Genomic DNA, 8,184 nt, shown 5'->3' with positions numbered 1-8,184 from the left:
AATATTTGCTGATTTAAAACCACCTGAACAGTGAGATTTTTTTTTTTTTCTCACTGGTCTTCCAACTGAAACCAAATTCCCCTCTTTCCTCACTCGATTCTTATATATATATATATATATATATATATATATATTTTACAAGGTGGTCACCACTTATCATGGCCCGGAAGCCATTCATGGATAAGAGTTATTGTAAGTACAGTACGTTAGTGTGGATATTTTAGAGTGTCTACTTAAGGGGGCGGTTCATCAGGAATTTGTTTACGTTGGACTTGAAGACATCCAAGTTGTAGTTAGGGAAGCAGGCAGACGGAACAGAGTTCCACAGGCATGCAGTTCTAAGAAAGAAGCTTTGTTCATGGAATCTACGTTTTGATTTAGGCATAGATAAAGAGTGGGGAAAGTTTTTGACAGTGGATTCAGCTAGACGGGTGTTTTTTGTAAAAGATTGGCGAGGCGGGGACCAGAGATTGGAGTTCAGACGAGCACCTGCCATGGAAATAACGATAAAACAAAGATAGGCTTGCAACGTCTCTTCTGTGGGAGAGAGGTTGCAGGGAAGAGAAAAGGGCATCCCCACAAAAATCTATTTTGTACTCTGTCAAGGCAGGATAGGCTGTTTTTAGCAGCTCCTGCCCAGATATGGCACCAGTATTCCATCCTTGGACGTACTTGGCTTTTAAGGCAAGATAAGTTACTTTTCTACCTAACTGAATAATTTTTTAGTGTTTTTATTTAATGTAACATGTCTATTCGGCTCAAAAAACACACAGTGTTTACAGATGTATTGGAAATATTAAAATGGTAAGTTTGGGAAAATGAGTTGAAAAAAAAAACTATACAAAATAAAAAGTAAAACCCACCAAATATATGTCAGCCTATGTCACGGTAACATATATTGAGCGAGTTTCTAACAGTATTTTGTATAATTTTAGTATAAAGTTTATATGTATTGTTGGCTGCTGTTAAAATAACGTCGACGAAGTTTACAGATTTGGCGTCAATTTTTAGATTAATTCTTTTGGTATTTTTTACGATCGGCCCTAGCGTAGTATAAATACCCCCAACCGACCCATGTTAAGAACGGCTATCGAAATAAACGCCCTGGCAATCTCCCTATGTTAACGCATTCGAGGTTGGCGGTATATTCCAAAAGCCGTTCTTAACACGAGGAGGTTGAGGTGTCTATAATACGCTGAGGCACGTAGTAAAAATTTACCATTCTTTTTATTCCTTTAATTAAGACATTTTTGTTTCAGTTTTGCGACATGCGCATGTCGTTGTTCAGATCACAACAAACTTTTTTAACACGCTCACTCCATCTATCTCCCTCTCCCTTTTTTCTCAATGGACAGCAATTACAAGATAGTTAACTTTCTAGATGTTACCATCAACTTAAACAATAACACATACGAACCATATCACAAACCTAACCAGAAAACATTCTACATAGATTACCGATCGAACCATCCAAAATGCATGAAGAAAGCGCTGATCCCCAACATTTCTAAAAGAGTTTTAGAACTTTCTGACAATGAGAGTCTTTTTGAAAAAAAAAAACAAGGAATACTACAATGATGCCCTTAGGAGATCGGAATACATCGGAAAAATTTAATATAATAGGACCAATAATAGTAACCACAAACCTAGCTGCGTGATCTCGTATAACATGGCAATGAGAGCTAGAAAAAAAAAACAAAGATCAATAAGGGAAACGTTGAAAATGATCATAAGAATAGGAACGGTAGGGGAAATAATAACAGCAGAGCAGGTAAGGATGATGGTGGTACCATTAATAAGAGACGCAAGAGAAAGGTTTGGTTCAATCCACCATTCAGATTAATATTCAAATAATATACCTAAGGAATTCTAAAGAACAATAGACCAAAACTTCCCCCCGGATAATAAATTAAGCAAAATAATAAATAGAAACTCTGTAAAATTATCTTTCTCAACGTCTAGAAACTTAACTAACACTATAATCAGCTCCAACAATAGAAAAATCAGCAAAAAAAGGAACAATAACAAACTAGCATCAAACGAAAGTATCATAAACAGAAAATGTAATTGCAGAATACCTGGGAATTGTCCGTTGGATGGGAAATGTCTAACCTCGGAAATAGTGTATAAATGCGAGATAAAAACAGACAACACTAAGAAGATATATCTGGGAGCTACAGAACAGTGTTTAAGGACAGATATAGAAACCACGTAGTATCATTTAAAAAGGAACCTGAGATAGAAACTAATAGGGATGGCCTAAACGATAGCAGGGGGGTGGGTACAAGACTCAGCGTTAAAAATAAAAACAAAAAGAGGAATACAACTGCATTAGGTGATTAGGTTAGGGAACGTAACAGAAATAATGAAAATTTTGAATTAAAATGGTCAGTAGTGGACAGAGGGAGGAAGTATAGCCCTGGGAAATCAAAAAGATGCAATCTATGTTTATTGGAAGCCTTCTACATAGTGAATTCCAAAGAGGAAATTTTGAATAAAGAACTAGATGCCATACAGGGATGTCTTCACAGGAATAGATTTCTGCTATCACGCCTTAAATGTAACTGAGGTATAACTTTTTACAACAATAAGGATCACCGGATGCTAGGATTAAATTTTAATGCAGAGTTAAATAGCTAGGTGCATGCTATCATAAAAAATCTTGACGCTTCAAAAGCATGTGGACCCGATCTCATCCCAGCTGTGCTATTAAAAAAGAGCTCAGCCAAAGTAGCTCCAGTTCTCTCCAAACTCTACAATAAATGCCTTAATGAATCTTGCTTTCCGGGCTGTTGGAAAACTGCTTCTGTGGTACCAGTATTCAAGAATTCTGGCGAAAGAACTGAATTTAAATTAAATTATCGCCCCATTAGCCTCGTCCCACTTTTTGCCAAAATATTTGAAACCTTAATTAACAATGCTCTAGTCCATCACCTTACAGATGCTAAACTTCTGACTGACCAACAATATGGATTTAGACAAGCCCGTTCCACAGCAGACATCCTAACTGTAATCTCTGAACGTATATACCATTCACTGGACAAAGCGAGGGAGGGCAGAGCGGTAGCTTTAGATATATCTAAGGCTTTTGACAGGGTATGGCATGAGGATCTCCTCAGGAAGATTAGATCATACGGTATCACTGGTAGAATACTTAACATAATTAAATCCTTCTTAGATAAGAGAAAAATCCAGGTTGTCCTCGACGGTCGTACATCTAAAATAAATGCGGGAGTGCCCCAGGGGTAAATCATTGGACCTCTATTGTTCCTGATATTCATAAATTACCTCCCCGACAAAACTGCCTCTGAGATGGGTATATATGCTGATGACACCACACTCTATAACAGGCATGACAGGAAAACAAATGAACACATATCTAAAGAAATGGCAGAAACACTAGAGGATGACCTCTAATCTGTAGTGGAATGGGGACAAAAATGGATGGTCACATTCAATGCCGCCAAGACTAAACTAGTTTCATTCAATAATTACAAGAAACCTTCTCTATCACCTATAGCAATGGCCAACGACTCTTTATCTGAGAGTATGTCTTTCAAGCTCCTTGGCCTAACGTTCACAGGAAACATGAGTTGGAACAATTACATCGAGGGCATTGCCAGGGCCGCTGCAAGGAAGGTGGGCTCTCTCTATCGTGCTAGAAAACTACTAACACCCGAAAGTATCCTATACCTCTATAAGGCAACCATTCCCCCATGTATGGAGTATTGCTGTCATATTTGGGCTGGTGCATCGGCTACTAGTCTCTCGCTCCTTGACAAGGTTCAAAAGAGAGTCACCAATCTGATAGGCCCTGAACTGACATATAAGCTTCAGCCTCTGTCCCATCGACGAAATATTGCATCCCTCTGCCTGTTCTACTAGTATTTTAATGGTGAATTCTCTAACGAACTGCAAGCACTTGTGCCCCCACGACGTAAACACCCTCGACAGACCCGACAGGCTGCTAAATCCCACTCCCAAACTGTAGAAATCCCTAGATGTAAAAGATCTTTCTACTCCAGTAGTTTCTTCCCCAGAATCGCTAGACTTTGGAATTCCATTCCAGGTCCCTGCTTCCCCAACTGTACTGACATGCAGAAGTTCAAGTGTAACGTGAACAGACATATTGCTGCCCAAATCCCTACATAGTGCCCCAGTAGTTGTTGCCCCTGATAGTAGCCCCTTACTCCAAAGTGGCAACGTGCCTTGTTTGGGGTGAAAATGTAATAAATAAAAAAAAGGAACGTTATAATCTAAATGAAGGATTCAAATCTAACATGCGTATATAGTTTCTATTATTTTAAACCGGGTAAGAAATATAAATAAAGTATAAAGCTCATCTAAGAATGGAATTTTTTTCCATAACGGTGAGCATTTTTTGTATAAAGTTGTAGCAGTATTGATGGTGAAATAAGTGATGCCCTCCTCATATCAATAAAACAACTTAACAATAAACTAGTTATTATTAAAAATTAAATTAGCAATTTGGGGGCTGAAAATTAATTTACTTGATTTTGTCATCTGACATCTTAAGTTGGTAGAATCCATGATTTACTTATTTACTTACTTTAGTCCCTTTTCTAAATGTTTTTACCCATAAATGCAGGAGTAGACATCTTCTCATCGGAGTGAAACACATTTGTAGCTATTGGGTGGTTTTGCTGTCAAAATAATAATTAGAGGATATATAATATTTTATTTAGATACCCAAGAATACAACACACGAATTATAAGATATGAGCAACATAAGTAATTAATAACAGATTAAAAACATAATTTATATTCTTAATTTGTTAAATAAGCCATCGTAACACGTTCTGGATCTGTCTGATTAAATTAATTATCTAATCATAGACGCCTTCACGTAATCAATAGACTGAAAACATCAAACGGCATGAATTATCTCCCTTTAACTGTTATAGGAAATAAAATCGACCCCGTTTCCAACAGAATTAACTAGTAGCAATTAAAAACATAATTGGATTATCTCCCTTCATAATTGTCTTTAGTAACGATATGAAAACATATTCAAGTAGAATGACAATGAATTTTAAAATATAAAATAATAATAAACAGATTAGAATACATTACTCGAAATGTTGTACAATGATTTATATATATATATATATATATATATATATATATATATATATATATATATAATAAAGCCTTTTTATTTATTCTCATATTCAATTAAACTGTAAACCTAAAATGGACTTATATCTAAGTACTAAAATAACGATGATATGTAAGCATTGCTTGCCAATAATACGAAACTAAAATTAACCGTAACGTTATTGCAAGGTTGTTAAATATAGAAATAAAATTTTAAAAAATTTTTATAAAAATTTAATTATTAGGAAATAAAGAAACAGCGAGATCTAATTTAGGAACTCAACGAATGGGATATATTAAAAAAAAGTTTTTTAAATAGCTTAGTGTTTTCTGTGGAAACTTCTCATAACTCTGTCCTTAAATAAGGATACGAAAATTAGGCGATATATTAATATTTAAATGGGCTTCTCCGTAGCTACCGCAAAGGTAAATATTTCTCACATGCTTTTCTCGTTAAGGAATTTTTCCTTTTTCTTTCTCTTCAAAAATGCTCTATTGTCAAAAGTGTTTTTCTTCATAAAGTCTGGAGAAATGCTGGTTTTTGAAAATTTTCAAACGATATAATGTTTGAAATTGTCGACTGGACATGGAAACAATTGTACGTAAAATGAAATACACTTTTTGTTACGATCAACACCTTTATTGAAGTCTTGATTTTGCTTTCACAGTATATATATATATATATATATATATATATATATATATATATATATATATATATATATATACTAGCATTTCAGCCCGGCGTGGCCCGGGTATTTGGAGGTGTATGTTGAGCAAAAAAGAGGTTAATTTCTTTTTTTACTAAGTTAGATCCATGTCCAAGAAACCTATATCTAAAATTTAGACCCAAAATCGGCGGAGGAGTTGGTAGAGTTCTCAATAGTCCAATCATCCAATCGTTGAACTTTGACCCCTAAACAGCCAAATCTTTTGCCGAAAACCGATTACAAAGATTTTCCCAAATCTCAGTACCCTGTATATAAAATTTCGAGTCTGTAGACTGAAAGCTGACGGAGTTATTGTGTAGGGAAATGTACACAGACAGACAGACACTTTCACTTTTATAGATATACAAGCATGGATGCTCGGCGTTGCCCGGGTGTTTGGAGGTGTGTGTTTTGCAAAAAAAAACAGTGGTAGTAGGAAGGCAGGCTGGAACTCGTACCGCGAAGGAGGAAAAGAACAGAGGAAAAAACGTTACGTCTTTGCTGTTCCGACTACTGCCAAAACGGAAGTAACGTAGGCTTAAATTAAGGCTTGACAATCGAAAAGAGGGGATGACTTTCGAAAATATCGGCAAAAAAGCTATCCCTCCTTGTAGAAAAAAACCCAGATGAAAGTGAAGAAATAAGTGGTTTTTGCCAATTTTTCGATATTTTTCGTCTGAAAGGCTGCGCTTCCAAATGAGACTGATCTTGTGAAAATCCGTTGCCTCTATCAAAAGTTTTAGAAAGATATGCAAACATGCATACATACATTTATATATTGGTAGCTCAAATTTTTTACCCAAACCGATTTAAAACCTTGCCCTATCTTTGGATACCCTTTATGCAAAATTTCAAATGTTTAAACCAGAAATTGTCTGAGTAATTTAGTGGAGAGCGAAGTGGTCAATTTTTTTTTAAATTTTGACCCCTATTATGACCTCTTATCATTTATTGTTTTGGGCTCAAATAAAGGTATTAAGTTAGATCCATACCCAAGGAACCTATATCTAAAATTTCAAGCTTTTAGAATCAAAATTAGCGGAGGAGTTTGGTAGAGTTCTCAAAGGTTAAGTCGTTACACTTTGACCCCTTAGAAAAATTTCTGGCAAAAATTGATTACAAAGATTTTTCCAAATCTCAATACCCTGTACATCAATTTTCGAGTCTGTAGACTGAAAATTGACAAAGTTATTTCATAGGGAAATGTACACAGACAGACAGACACACACGCACACAGACAGACAGACACTTTCACTTTTTTAGATATACTAGCATTTCAGCTCGGCGTTGCTCGGGTGTTTGGGTATGTATCTTGAGCAAAAACAAAAAATAGTGGTAGTAGGAAGGCAAGCTCGACCCCGTACCACAAAGGAGGAAAAGAACGGGAAAAATACCTGACGTCTTTGCTGTTACGACCACTGCCAAACCGGGAAGGACGTAGGTTTAAATTAATGTTAGACAATCGAAATGGGAGGATGACTTTCAAAAATATCGGCGAAAAAAGCGACCCCCCCCCTGTAGAAAAGTGTCCAGTTGAAGGTGAAGATATTAATGATTTTAGCCAGTTTTTTCGATATTTGTCGTTCGAAGAGGCGAGCTTCAAAACGATACTAACTTTGGTAAAATCCGTTGCTTCTGTCGAAAGTTTTAGGCAGGCATACAAACATATATACATACATACATTTACATATTGGTAACTAAAAATTTTCGACCCAAACCGATTAAAAATCTTGCCCTATCTCTGAATACCCTTTATGTAAAATTTCAAATGTTTAGACCAGACATTGTCTGAGTAATTTGGTAGAGACCGCAGAGGTCAAATTCTTTTTAACTTTGACCCCTATTTTAACCCCTTAACATTTATTATTTTGTGTCAACTCAAGTTATTAAGTTATATCCATGTCCAGGGAACCTATATCTAAAATGTCAAGTGTTTAGGCCCAAAATTGTCGGAGGAGTTTGGTAATGTTCTCAAAGGTCAAATCGTTGAACTTTGACCCCTTAACAGCCAAATTTCTTGCCAAAGATTTTCCCACATCTCAGTACCATGTTTATCAAATTTCGAGTCTGTAGACTTATAATTGACAGAGTTATTGCGTAGGGAACTGTACACAGACACACACACACATATAGACACACACACATACACAGACACACACTAGACACATTCACTTTTATATATATACTAGCATTTCAGCCCGGCGTTGCCCGGTTGTTTGGAGGTGTATGTTGAGCAAAAAAAAAAAGCGGTCAATTTTTTAACTTTAACCCCTATTATGACCCCTTAACATTTATTGTTTTGGGCTCAAATAAAGTTATTAAGCAAGATCCAGGTCCAAGGAACCTATATCCAAAA

This window comes from Euprymna scolopes, chromosome 32, assembly GCF_053919585.1.
Source record: "Euprymna scolopes isolate OS-2025 chromosome 32, ASM5391958v1, whole genome shotgun sequence".
Taxonomy (NCBI): domain Eukaryota; kingdom Metazoa; phylum Mollusca; class Cephalopoda; order Sepiida; family Sepiolidae; genus Euprymna; species Euprymna scolopes.
This window is presented reverse-complemented; position numbering follows the sequence as displayed.